This window comes from Alosa sapidissima, chromosome 14, assembly GCF_018492685.1.
Source record: "Alosa sapidissima isolate fAloSap1 chromosome 14, fAloSap1.pri, whole genome shotgun sequence".
NCBI lineage: Eukaryota > Metazoa > Chordata > Actinopteri > Clupeiformes > Clupeidae > Alosa > Alosa sapidissima.
The window spans coordinates 2,705,601-2,717,817 of record NC_055970.1 but is presented as its reverse complement, the minus strand read 5'-3'; the positions used below and the strand labels follow the sequence as shown (position 1 = coordinate 2,717,817).

Sequence of the window (12,217 nt, the reverse complement as noted above, 5' to 3'; positions counted from 1 at the left end):
TTGCTGAGAAAGTATTTTAAATATTTAAATTCATATGAATCATTGAATAATCAGCATTAGTGACATTAAAGTTCAAAAACTCTTTTATTATTATTTTCACTGTTCAAATAATGGCCATAATAATCTATGATATAACCTAATATGCTGAGGAAATAAATTCAAAAGTGCTTCGGGAAGAAGTTTTTTCACATACAAGGCATTTCAGGCCACAGATATAACCTAGGGGACACAATGAAAATAAATGAACACTCTCCTTAATGTCAACACTATTTCTTTCCATTGATGTGCGACTTTAGAGTTGACAAACTCCGGTGATATGCAAATTCCTTGCTGCAGACATTGCAGAGGACTTTATTTTAATCAACACTTTATTTTTGTCAACACCATCAGGCCGTTTTTTAAAAGTAAATGTTCGAATCAATGATCTAGGCAGCACATTTTCTTCTCTCTCCTTCATTTTACAGTAATGGTTACTAACTAGAACGGCTCAGGGTCAAAGGTCATACGGAATCGATTAATCTGCGTTATTTTTTTTAATCAGTTATTTTTTCACAAATTAATTAATCAATATTAATCAGTTATTTTGACAGCCCTAATTTCGGGATAACTAAACTATGTTGTTACACCTATTATTATGGCCTTCTTGACTACCTGTTCATGTTCTCACCTGTTTCAAAAGATTCTGACTTTTCAAGAATGAAATGAAAATGCGGAGCGGCTGTTTGTATAGCGGGCCTTTGATAAATGCGTTCAATTTTTAAACTATCTACATATTTACCATTTGTTGATGTGTTTGTGATGGTAAAGATAAAAATGTTCAAAATCATTATTCTGTATCTGTCCCTACCTAAATAAACTTTAATAATAATTGTTATTTAAGCCTATGAGCTTAATGCACACAGTTGTGATTAGGCTACCAATTGTATCCATTTTTCATAAAAGCATAACAAGACCCACGGGCAGAAAGTTTAAGGTTTTTCAACAGTGACGCTACACAAATAGCTTTAGCTTTACGTTTTAGCTTTTGCTTATTAAAAGATATTTTGAGCCAAAAGTGGGGGGGGCCATTGGCCCCCTGGCCACTGTGCTTCCGGTGCCTATGGGTCACCGTCATCTCATCTAAATGGTGGGAACGTCAAATGTAAGTAGGTCTATAAGTGAGAAGAGCTACATATGCGACTCGTTCTAAATTACGTAGGACAATGGGAAATTCAACTAAGCAGTGGAATAAATACATATAATATATATATATATATATATATATATATATATATATATATATATACATATATATATATATATATGTATATATATATATATATATACACACACACACAATATTTCATTGTATCTACAGCTGTTAATGTGATTACTCATATTGTAAGCAGCATTTCTCCGGCCCCTCAGTTGTGATGCTTTTCATGTACTGGCCTAGCCTAGAAATCTAGACGCACCCTAGCGGCGGCAAATTAATTTGCTCAGCCTGTAGGCCTACTATACATTTCAATGATATAGGATGGCCCGCCAGGCTAGTACTGGCCCCCATTAGAGTTAAGCAAATAACTCGGGTCGGGTCGGACCTCGGGCTTAATCTTTTCCGCTCAGTGAAAAAAACAAAACATTTATTAATCATCGCTGCTGTTCACCGTAAAGAAAGTCTGGCTGCTGCGTACAACGTGCATCATGGAGAGGGCGGGGGTGAATTCACCGTCGCTACTACAGGAGTGGAAAAATCAGAGGTCTGGCAAGTGTTTGGAGTGGTGCTGGATTCTAATGGAAATTATACAGGTTGCAATGCTCAAAAAGCAAGGTGCTGATGAAATATGTGACCCTGCAAGGCGAAACCAGTCACTGTGGTAAAATGTACGAAATTAACTTATTGTGCTCACATGAACGGCCATAAACTAAGGTTTCCAATGATATGTATATCAAGGGTATTGCAAAACGTATCACTAAGATAACCGCATCCAAAGTTGGCATGGTTCTTCCGTCACAATATGCCAGAAGAGGAGAAAATCACCGTTTTAAGTAAATTGTCACGCTTATGTGTTGAATCTTCACCTAAATAAAGTCAGGGTTTAACAGTCAAAACATATGTATTTTTTCTTTATCAAAAGTGAGGGGGACGACTGTCGTCTCTTCAAAACAGCGTAAGTCATATCCCCATGTCCCCCGTGGCACAGGCGCGCATGTCTCTATGTAACATGCTGTTTTGACACTGACATTGGTAACGTTCTCTAAGAAGAGTGTAAATCAGTTTGCAATGAAGTTAACCACAACGTCATCTATCACTGGAAAAAAATAGCGGCCGTAGTTTGGCCACCCGTTGTCTACAAGATTCAGCCAAAAAAAAAAAACTGTATTTGACAAAACCAGGTCTGACCAACTGGCTGCCGGGCTATCACATTTTAACCTCTCTTTACTTTATACCTAACTTATTTTTATGTTCTTGACACTGCAAAGCACAGTGAGTTCCACTGTGTATGAAAAGTGCAATATAAATAAAGCTGCCTTGCCTTGAATTCTCACGTCCACATAAGTAAATGAGAGGGAAATACAGGCTTACCTTTGAGTTGTTTTCTTTCTGCTCACTTTTTTCCACACCCTGTCTAGATCACAGATGATCAACTGACTACAGTAAGTCCCGTCAAGTGGAGTATGCTAAGGTAAGATAAGGTGGGAGAGAGGGAGGAGTTTAAAGTGCCCATATTATGACTATTCTTCAACAAGTTCAAATAGGTCTATGAGTTCCAGAAAACATGTTTCTGAAGTTGTTTGCTGGAAATAGCTTGTAGTCATTCTGCAACCAATTGTCCTTATTTATGAAAAGACATGACCTTTGTCTGTAAGTAATCTGCAAAGTCAGTGAAACTTTGAACGAGTGAGAGGGAGATGAAATTGAAAAGGCAGAGATAACAGAACCTGAAGCGAACCTGTCATATTGTTACACTCGAGTGACGCAACAGACTAGCAGCAAGTGCCAGATAAAATGAGACTGAATGAGGTAATTTGCAAATATGGAAGACTCATTTATACAAAAAAAAAAAAAAAATAGGTACAGATTATGTATCTGATTATGTGAGGTGAAAACATATAACATACTTAGGTTTCTCATTAGATTAATGAGAAATAAAAGCTAAATCTATTGCCTTTACAGTGTTCCTCACTGTACAGTATATAGCCATGCATTAGTCTCACCCTGTATCACAAGAGGCTGAACCGTCCTCATTGCATATGCCAATCGCTTCAACAAGACTTAAGACTTTTAATTCAATCATGAGAAAAATAAAAGTACTGGTGAACCTGGTTTTGTCGGTTAAAGTTTTTTTCTTTGCTGTTTCTTGTTGCCAAGGGAGGGTGCCCGGTGATATCCCTTAAGCAATTCTCTATATTCAGCTCTAAAATCACCCAAAAACCATAAAAACGCCAATTTCATTACCCTTTTGGAAGGACAGCATGATATGTAAACCATTTTTTATTTTTCTTGCAGCAGTATGCTACATTGTGACCAACTTATAAGTGTTAGATCCAACCTTTTTATTTTACCATCCCCTCGGGACATGTCTGAAGTTGGAAAAAATGAAAAGAAAAGTCATCTGAGGGAGTCAAAATGGTCAACTTTATCACCCTTCTGCAAGGACAACATGGGGTGTAAACCCAATTTTTTTTTGGTGGTGACAATTTTACGTCCCCCTGTAGACAACTTAAAAGCATTAGATCTGTCTATTCTGTTTTATCATCCCCTTAGAACGTGTCTGAAAGTAAAAAAAATAAATAAAAAAAATAACCAACTTCACAAGCTTGAATTGCCAGGTGTGTCAAGTGCTACAGGACTTAAAATTCAAAACGATACAGATAATATACTGAGGGAGAACATTAGGACATGTATGACTCCATATAACCATAAAATTTGACCGCATGACCTTGAGTATCTAGCTGATGTTCATTCTCACTGACAATATTAAAACCACTTTTGCTTTGTTACGGTTGATTCCACTGTTGCAATGCGATGCTACTTGTTGCTCCTCCAACTGACTAGTAACTGACTGACACTGATTTACTTCATTTTAAATCCCATGAACATTAAGTTTATAGTATATAGGCCTACTGAGGATAGACATTCAAGCAAACAAAGTTGTAATAGGGAATATTGTGCACTTAGCATAGAGGGCAGCGTCTCTCAGGCAGAAAACCAGTCTTATTATTTGGCTGAAAAGTATTGAAAAGCCTTGAAAAGTATTTACTACGGCAAGGTAAAATATCTGAGACAAAATAGACAAAGACAAAACTTGAAGCCTTGACAAACCACATGAATAGGTCAGGCCTCAGCATTCTCTTATTCAGATGATCAACTGACTACAGTAAGTCCCGTCAAGTGGAGTATGCTAAGGTAAGATAAGGTGGGAGAGAGGGAGGAGTTTAAAGTGCCCATATTATGACTATTCTTCAACAAGTTCAAATAGGTCTATGAGTTCCAGAAAACATGTTTCTGAAGTTGTTTGCTGGAAATAGCTTGTAGGAAGAGTTTTACCTCTACCCTCACTGAAAAAAAAAGAATCACTGTGAAATTACTTGATTTTATCATGTACATCAGTTGCACATTTATGAAATGTCTAGGTTTACGAAATTGATTCATGCTAACCCAATTTGATCAAGTAATTTCAGTGAAATTGCTAGACAGCTAGCGGTTGGTTAGGTGATGTTTGCAGTAAGTGACATAAAATGTTTTAGCCTAAAAAACGCGTGGCATCGCTTCGACCACCATTAATATTTTGTAATTATACTAATGAAAACATTGCCTTTAAGGTGATATAATTGTTTTTATGTTAGATTTTGTCATACATGGTAAAATACACTTAAAACATAGATGTGAGATTATTTTTTTCATGTTTAAAGGGACACTAGGCAACGTTTTTGTGTTAATTACTCATCTTCGTAAGTCGGTATATGGTTAAATGATTCATTACAGGGCGAATGAAGACTCTCTCGCCCGCCCCTACTGCCTGTAGGAAGAATATCCCGCTTGCAAGTTCAGTGTATCGTACCCGCCGACCGAAGCAGGATCAGTTTACATCCTGCATCCACAGCACAGAGGGAGGCTAACGAAACACTATATTATTGTTGCAAACATGTGTATAATGGCAGAGCCGGCGAAGAAGCAGCGAAAACCCTTGACGGAAGACGCAAAAGGAAAAGAGCTTCAGACCGAGCGAGGGAGAGTTTCGTAGAGAAAAAGCATCAGGCTTGCCTGGTGTCCCTTTAATGTATCATAAATCATACATTTTGATATCTTCCGGAAATATTTCTATTCATTAATAATGCACTACAATATGAGTATTATATAGAAATGTGAAAGATCTGACAATGTCTACAGTCGTGCAATATTCCCTGAAAATTTCAACCATCCAAAAAACATAATACTCAAGTGAAGAAAGGGTTGATCGCACACAGGGGCTGAGTAGTTCCAAAAGTGTATTTTAAAAAGCCGAAAAAACAATTACAGGCCACATAAACAAGGGTAAATGTTTCAGCTAGACCCGAAACGTTTACCCCTTGTTTATGTGGCCTGTAATTGTTTTTTCGGCTTTATAAAAATAATGACATCATTGACATAAAATATGAAGGAAATCCAAGATGGTCAGGTGGGAGGCATCTGTTGATTTGACACGGAATGACCCAATATAGTGTTTTTTTCCCCAAACCTTTACAGCTATAAATGCCCAGTTTTAGGGTCTGGGCTGTTTGCTTTTGATGCTTGCTGTACATATCCCCTTACAAAAAATAACTGCAGTTTTTTCGAAGTACAGTTCAGTTATAGTAGGCTACAGTGCAGTAGCCTAGTATTTTCATGTCCAAAATACTGCATTTCTGTAGTAAAATACAGTACTATGCAGTACAATGTAGTTTTTTGTGTCCAAAATACTGCATTCTCTGCATAAGAACTGTAAATATTCCTCCAAAACTGCGGTTTTGATACTCAGAAATCTGCAGTTTGATACTTTTGCAGTTTGACTCAAGTAATGCAGTTATTTTTGGCTGGCTGAGGCTGACTGTTACTGTAGGCTACTGGATCTCCTGATTCCCTTATGATTATATTGCCCATGCAGCACAGCAAATCAAAGTTAATAACCCACATTAGGCTACTTTCCATTTTGTTCAGTTGCAGACTATCTAAACCAACTAAAGCTTGACTGAAATATTGTATACATTTACTTCTTTTAAAATATATGGGAAGATTAGTTTTGACGGGATCTCGCATGTTTTTTTTTTTTTTTTTTAATGTATAGCCAGTCGCCCGCATTCAAAAAACAGGACATGCAACTTTGTAGTTCTGTACCTTGACTAGGACAGGCTAGCAAGCAAGCCGCAGACAGATCAGGGGATTCCCTTCCCTGTTAGATAGGTCTAGGCTAGGCCAACAACACGCAGTGGAGAGATGCGTGTAGACATCAAACCATGGAACGAACACAAGTTTACCCGACTGCTGTTCATTCTCGTGAAGTTTCTTCCGTTTTTCATGCCCTGAATGCTAATTCGGTTTCATGTTCATCTTCCTACTGTATGAGGCACTGTCAATATAAGAGTACACAGGTCTGTCACTAGCTTGGCTCAAGGGGAGACGGGGGGGGGGCTTCATTAACTGCTCCATCATTCTTTTGGAATTACAGAACAACCCCAGCTGTCAATGAGCCCTTTTGGGGAATCTTCAGAAATTATGTTGAAAACCTTTACCTCTGCGGCTTTAGCCAGCCCATGAAGAGTTAGCTATTACTCCTTATAAATGTCCTTATAAATGCCTCTGGTACACACTACACAGACAGTTATACTCCATTAGTTTTGCATGGTGTACCGATACTAGAACGGTATCATGACACCCCTGCAAAAAAAAAAAAAAAAGATACAATTTACTAGATTTTTAGAATTCATTATTAACCCAATGTGGTTGACGGACGTACATTCTTTCACATGATAATGCGTATGATATCTGTGTGCGACGAGTACTCCGCGAGCAATTCAACAGAGAAGAAGGGGTGTAAATTTGGACGCAATTTGCATCTGTTGGCCACTAACAGGCTAGTATGACGATTAAGCACCATTAAGAGGCTTTGTATTGATTTGTTTTAGCTGCTAAAAGTGGTGTGGACAAAATTAGTCATCACGTCAAGTCAAGTCATGGCAAAAAGTGGTACGAACTTATCCCCACCATCCCTATGTAAACAGTGGTGTTTAAGGTTGTGCTTTATCATTTTAGAAATTCATATCTAAAGATATTGACCCTTTTCGCCAAAAAAACAAGCATTGTACCTATTTGCTCCCACCCACATTAACATTTAACACAACTTCAATCACTTCACTCAGCTCTTAAAGAACCATTCCAACTGCTACAATCAAGCCAGGGGCAAGTCACAGCTCGGTGCCTGCAAGCTACAGCCTGGGCATAAATGGCGGGCTCCCTTTAAGGATTGACAAACTAACGAGTGCCAGCCCAATGATCTGTCATCAAAGCCCCTATGGAATGCCGAGATGGTAGAGACATACACTTTCATTGTACTCACAACCTTGCCCTGGTCTAACTGAGACTGTAAAAAGCGAAGGACAAGAGGCATCGGGCACATTGCAGGTTCAATATTCCTACCTGAACTCCAGGCTGAAAAGATTCTCTACCTAGAGAATAACTGTCTCGAGTAGACGGAGCTCTGGCATGGCTTGCATCTCATCGCATGGCTGTGACAGTCTCATCTATCTGTTCAGTGATGGACTCTGCAGGGGCCATATACCCATAGGGCGGCTGGGTTCGGATGCCAAATCTGCCCCTTTTGCCTGTGACAGGAGGTTCACTCTGAAGGGCAGTGGCCACGACTGACCCTATAGTAGATCAGATCCAAAACCCATGGCCTCGCCTGGAGCAACCATAGAGTCGAGACGTTGTAAAAAGAGCATGAGGTGCTTACACACACACACACACACACACACACACACACACACACACACACACACACACACACACAAATACACGCACGCACGCACGCATGCATGAACGCCTGGTATTTATGCACACCCTGATGGTATCAGAGTAATGTTTATTCTTGATTACAGGCAATGATAAAATGATAATAAAGGAATCTTGATTTAGTAGTAGTAGATAACTTTATTGTCTCCGTGGGGCAGTTATTTTGAAATACAAGATGATGAAGAAACAGCTTAGCAGGAAGTTTTTTGTGGAGGATTTAGGACAGCCGTGTCATCTATCCTCCTCAGTTAGGCCCCTTTAGAATAAACAAGAACTGACACGACACAAGTTCGACTAACGAGACAGACAACGTGGGCTGCTTGACTGATGCTGTCTGCACACTCCCCTGATAGTGCTCCATAAAATCCCCTTATTCAAACTCAAACACACAGGTTTGGCAAGCAGGAAGGGCATCCAATGCTGCACATTAAATGATGACCCCCCCTCCCACCCCAGACCCACACATACACATGCACACAAGCACAGTTTTTTTGCTCCATCCATCGATGAATTATTCACTCCATATTCAATAAAATAATTGTGGCACACAAACATAATAATCTTAATTAGAGTTTAATTAAATTGAAAGCCGGTTTTCATTAACTGTTCCATTTAATCAGCTCCCTCCATTAAAGTGTGGGCATAACTCTGTAATTTGAAGCCTTGCTACTGATCGCAACCCACGCCTGTTTCCTAACCAGTCCCTCAATTGATTTTCTGCCCTTTCTTCACTTTGACAAAAGGCTTTTTTGAAGCAGATTAAGACCTTGTGAGTATGGCCGACATTATACGCAATGTGTGCTGGTATACCTCATTAACTGATAAAGCTACTGTATCTAAACCCAATTAGCAAACAAAACCACATGTAGAAAAAACACACACACACACAGAGTTTTTGTCCTAGGAGAACTCGTTGTTTGATGTTTTATTTGCACCGTGGCACTAGGAAACAAGTCACACAGGCTTAATGAACACTCATTACATTAGCCAGCCGCTGCTCGGCCCCCTTTCAAAGGGAAGAAAACAGTTGAAGGCCTTCAACTGAAAAGTCAAGTAAATGTTCCATGCAATGTCCCACATTGAAATTCATAACACCATTTTAATGAGAAGTGCACGTACCCTCATCCCTAACATAAGGGATTACTGGTGAATGTTTATGTATTTTTGTAATACCCAACTATTTATTTAGGCTCAGTAATGAGATTATATGGATCTGTGTGTGTTCTATTGAAGGATTTTTCACCCATAAATTGATTAGTATCGCATACATGGAAAAAAGGATCATGAGCTTATGGCCCTACAAGAACACTTAAAAACATCTACACTGCTAGACTTTTTGTTGTATTTTTACAGTAACTTACAGGCAACACTGTAGCCAGAGACATACTGTAACCATGTTACAGTAAACTACCATAAAACTCCAAATAATAGCCTGGGCTTTTATTTTCCCAAATCGCCAAACTGCACCGGCTAGTATTAGAGACAGGCGTCTATATGAGACAGGCCTTTAATTCCCTTTACACAAAACTTTTCCTCTGCAAAGATGGAAAATATTATCGAATTAATTATTTCAAACACACTGAATGTCTACCTATATGACTAGGCTATCTGATGACAATTACGGATCATCATTCATTTAGTGTTGAGAGGTTCATTGAGTGAGATACAGTAAGATCCAAATAGCGGGGATAGCCAGAACAGATGAACCACGTTTTAATTAAACGTAATCTACAAAGAGATCGTATCACACTGAAAGCACATATTTTGTCACTAGCAAATAGCCTATATCGGTCCTTTGTCAAATACAGTTGCATTATCAGCCCTGACCAAAACCGTTCAGGAATTATTTATGCAAAAGTGGAACGTGCTTAATGTTTCATTCTCCCTCCTTTTCAGCATGAATGAAACAGCATGAGAGAGCATGAACCATATTGTTTCTCCTGTTTTGTATTTGCCAAATTTGACAACAGTCTACATTCAAATCATAGCCTACTTCCAGGTGCGCGGGAACATATTTTTAACCAGGGGTGCTGAATAACAAAATAATCATGGATGTCCGACGATTTCTCCTCCAGCATATGATTCGAATTTAGACAGCTAAATACACCATTTCACCGCCGTGTATGAGTAGGTCTAAGAGTGAGAAGTTTTATAATGCCCTGGGCAGCCACATTCCACTGCAACTATGCGCAGCACTTGCCACTCTGACTCATCAATAAAAACTGTGCGCGCAAACACCAGTCCCTAGAAGCGCACTTGACTTTACATCGCCATGGCATTTAGAATAAAGAATAACGTTCGCGAACCATTCTGGTTTTGTTGCCAGCATAAAAACAAGCTTACCATCGGCCTATCCGCAAATTTTAAACACAAGGGATGAATTGAACGATGAACGAAGTCGGACATATAGGCATAGTTCATATTGGGAAAAAAGTTATACAATTTGGAACTCTAGCTTTTCCCCACCGCAGTCTTTTAATGCCATCTAATCATAACGTGCGCAGTCTGCGCCATACTTAAGCCCAAATCACACCCAAGATTCGCAACAAGATGAGCAGCAACTTGATTCAACATTCTAAAACCTTACAACTGTGACCAGGGCCTAGTTTCCCGATAACGACGGAGACACGCTCTTGAGAGGGTTTTCTACGATTCATCTTACGATCGTTCGTTTGATTTTTCCGACTGTTTCCCGAACATGCTCGTAGCGTGAACGCGCATGCACTGCTCTTAAGATGCTCTTAAGGGGAGCTGTCCACGTTAATAGTTCTGAAATATCCTCTGATTTGACGGTGCACGTCACAGCTATAGGCCTACCATTTAAACTTCGGATCTACACATTAATTCACATCAATACGAAAATAGAAGCACTTTGACATCTGCATGAAAGCATCCCAAGTAGGTTATATACCACACAGAAACATAAATTGTAATTATTTTAAGATTAGATTGTTGCACCATGCAATAATTTTTCGCGGTGCCACTTAAGAACACGTTTGAAGATAAGAAAGAAGTCAAGTAAGAAAGAGAGGAAATGTGTAGGCTTAGATTTTGATGCAGTAGGCTACGGACTAAACCACATGTTGCTTTCTCTGCTTTTTACGTCATAGGCCTAATAAAATATTCACTTAGCAAAGATAATGTCAAACTATTCTGGCAACGTCTCGTTTCATAACTTTATTGCATTTTTGTCCGCTTTTCATCACATTATTATGACCATTAAATATAGGCTATTTTGCACGCTAAAATCTCATCACAGGTAAACACAATAAAGAATGGGAAAAGTTGTAATTCCTCTGTATGTCCTGTTGGTGACCTCAGTGAGAAGTACTGTTAAGACGCTCTTAGCCGGTAACGAGTACTCTGGAGCACTCGTAGATCTACAAGTGTTTTCACGATGCTCTTAAGCTACGATGGTTTCGGGAAACAGTCGGCAAATCTTAAGACGTTTGTAAGAGCGACTTTACGATGCTCTTAGGCTTAAGATGCTTTCGGGGAACTGGGCCCAGGCCTCTACTGGAGACCGGCCTTTAACCCAAACCTGTAGCCACGCCAGACGTTTAAAAGAGACAGGCGTCTCTTAGGGACTCTGCGATTATTTGAAGTTTTACGGTATATGTGTCTTTAGCGGTATGGTGTCCTTACTGCTAACGACACATACAGTTGCATTACTGTAACATGGTTACAGTATGTCTCAGGCTAGAGTGTTGCCTGTAAGTTACCGTATCTTCTCCTTAAAGGGACACCAGGCAACGTTTTCGTGTTAATTACTCTCCATCTCCATAAGTCGGTATATGGTTAAATGACTCATTACAGGGCGAATGAAGACTCTCTCGCCCGCCCCTACTGCCTGTAGGAAGAATATCCCGCTTGCAAGTTTAGTGTATCGTACCCGCCGACCGAAGCAGGATCAGTTTACATCCTGCCAGGGGCGGTTCTAGGGGCTGGGCCACAGGGGCCCTGGCCCCACCTGAAATCTCATTGGCCCCTGAATGGCCCCTGTACCGTCAATCATCAATAAATGTCAAACTTGTTGAGAACGATGATCAGAGATGCAATTCCATTCACAAACAACTGGTGGGAGTAATGCACCTTTTGAAGCTTGAAAGCTAAAGCACACAACGAACTGCTTAGGTATGTGCACGAAAGAAAGAATACATTTGGCTAACCAGAAAAGTCTCGGCTAATGTGAAGAACCGATACATT

At 39.6% G+C, this 12,217-nt stretch overlaps 1 protein-coding gene across 3 annotated transcripts in view; it reads right to left on the bottom strand.

The window, feature by feature from the left end:
* LOC121681419 (carbohydrate sulfotransferase 8-like) overlaps positions 1-12,217 on the bottom strand; it is a 231,310-nt gene that overhangs the window by 167,242 nt on the left and 51,851 nt on the right. The window contains exon 1 of one of the 3 annotated variants that reach the window (XM_042061154.1): positions 2,567-2,810. The exons of the other annotated variants lie outside the window; for them this stretch is intronic. The gene's annotated coding sequence lies outside the window, so the exon portion shown is untranslated. Of the gene's footprint in view, positions 1-2,566; positions 2,811-12,217 lie in introns of those variants that run through there. 3 annotated transcript variants of the gene reach the window in all.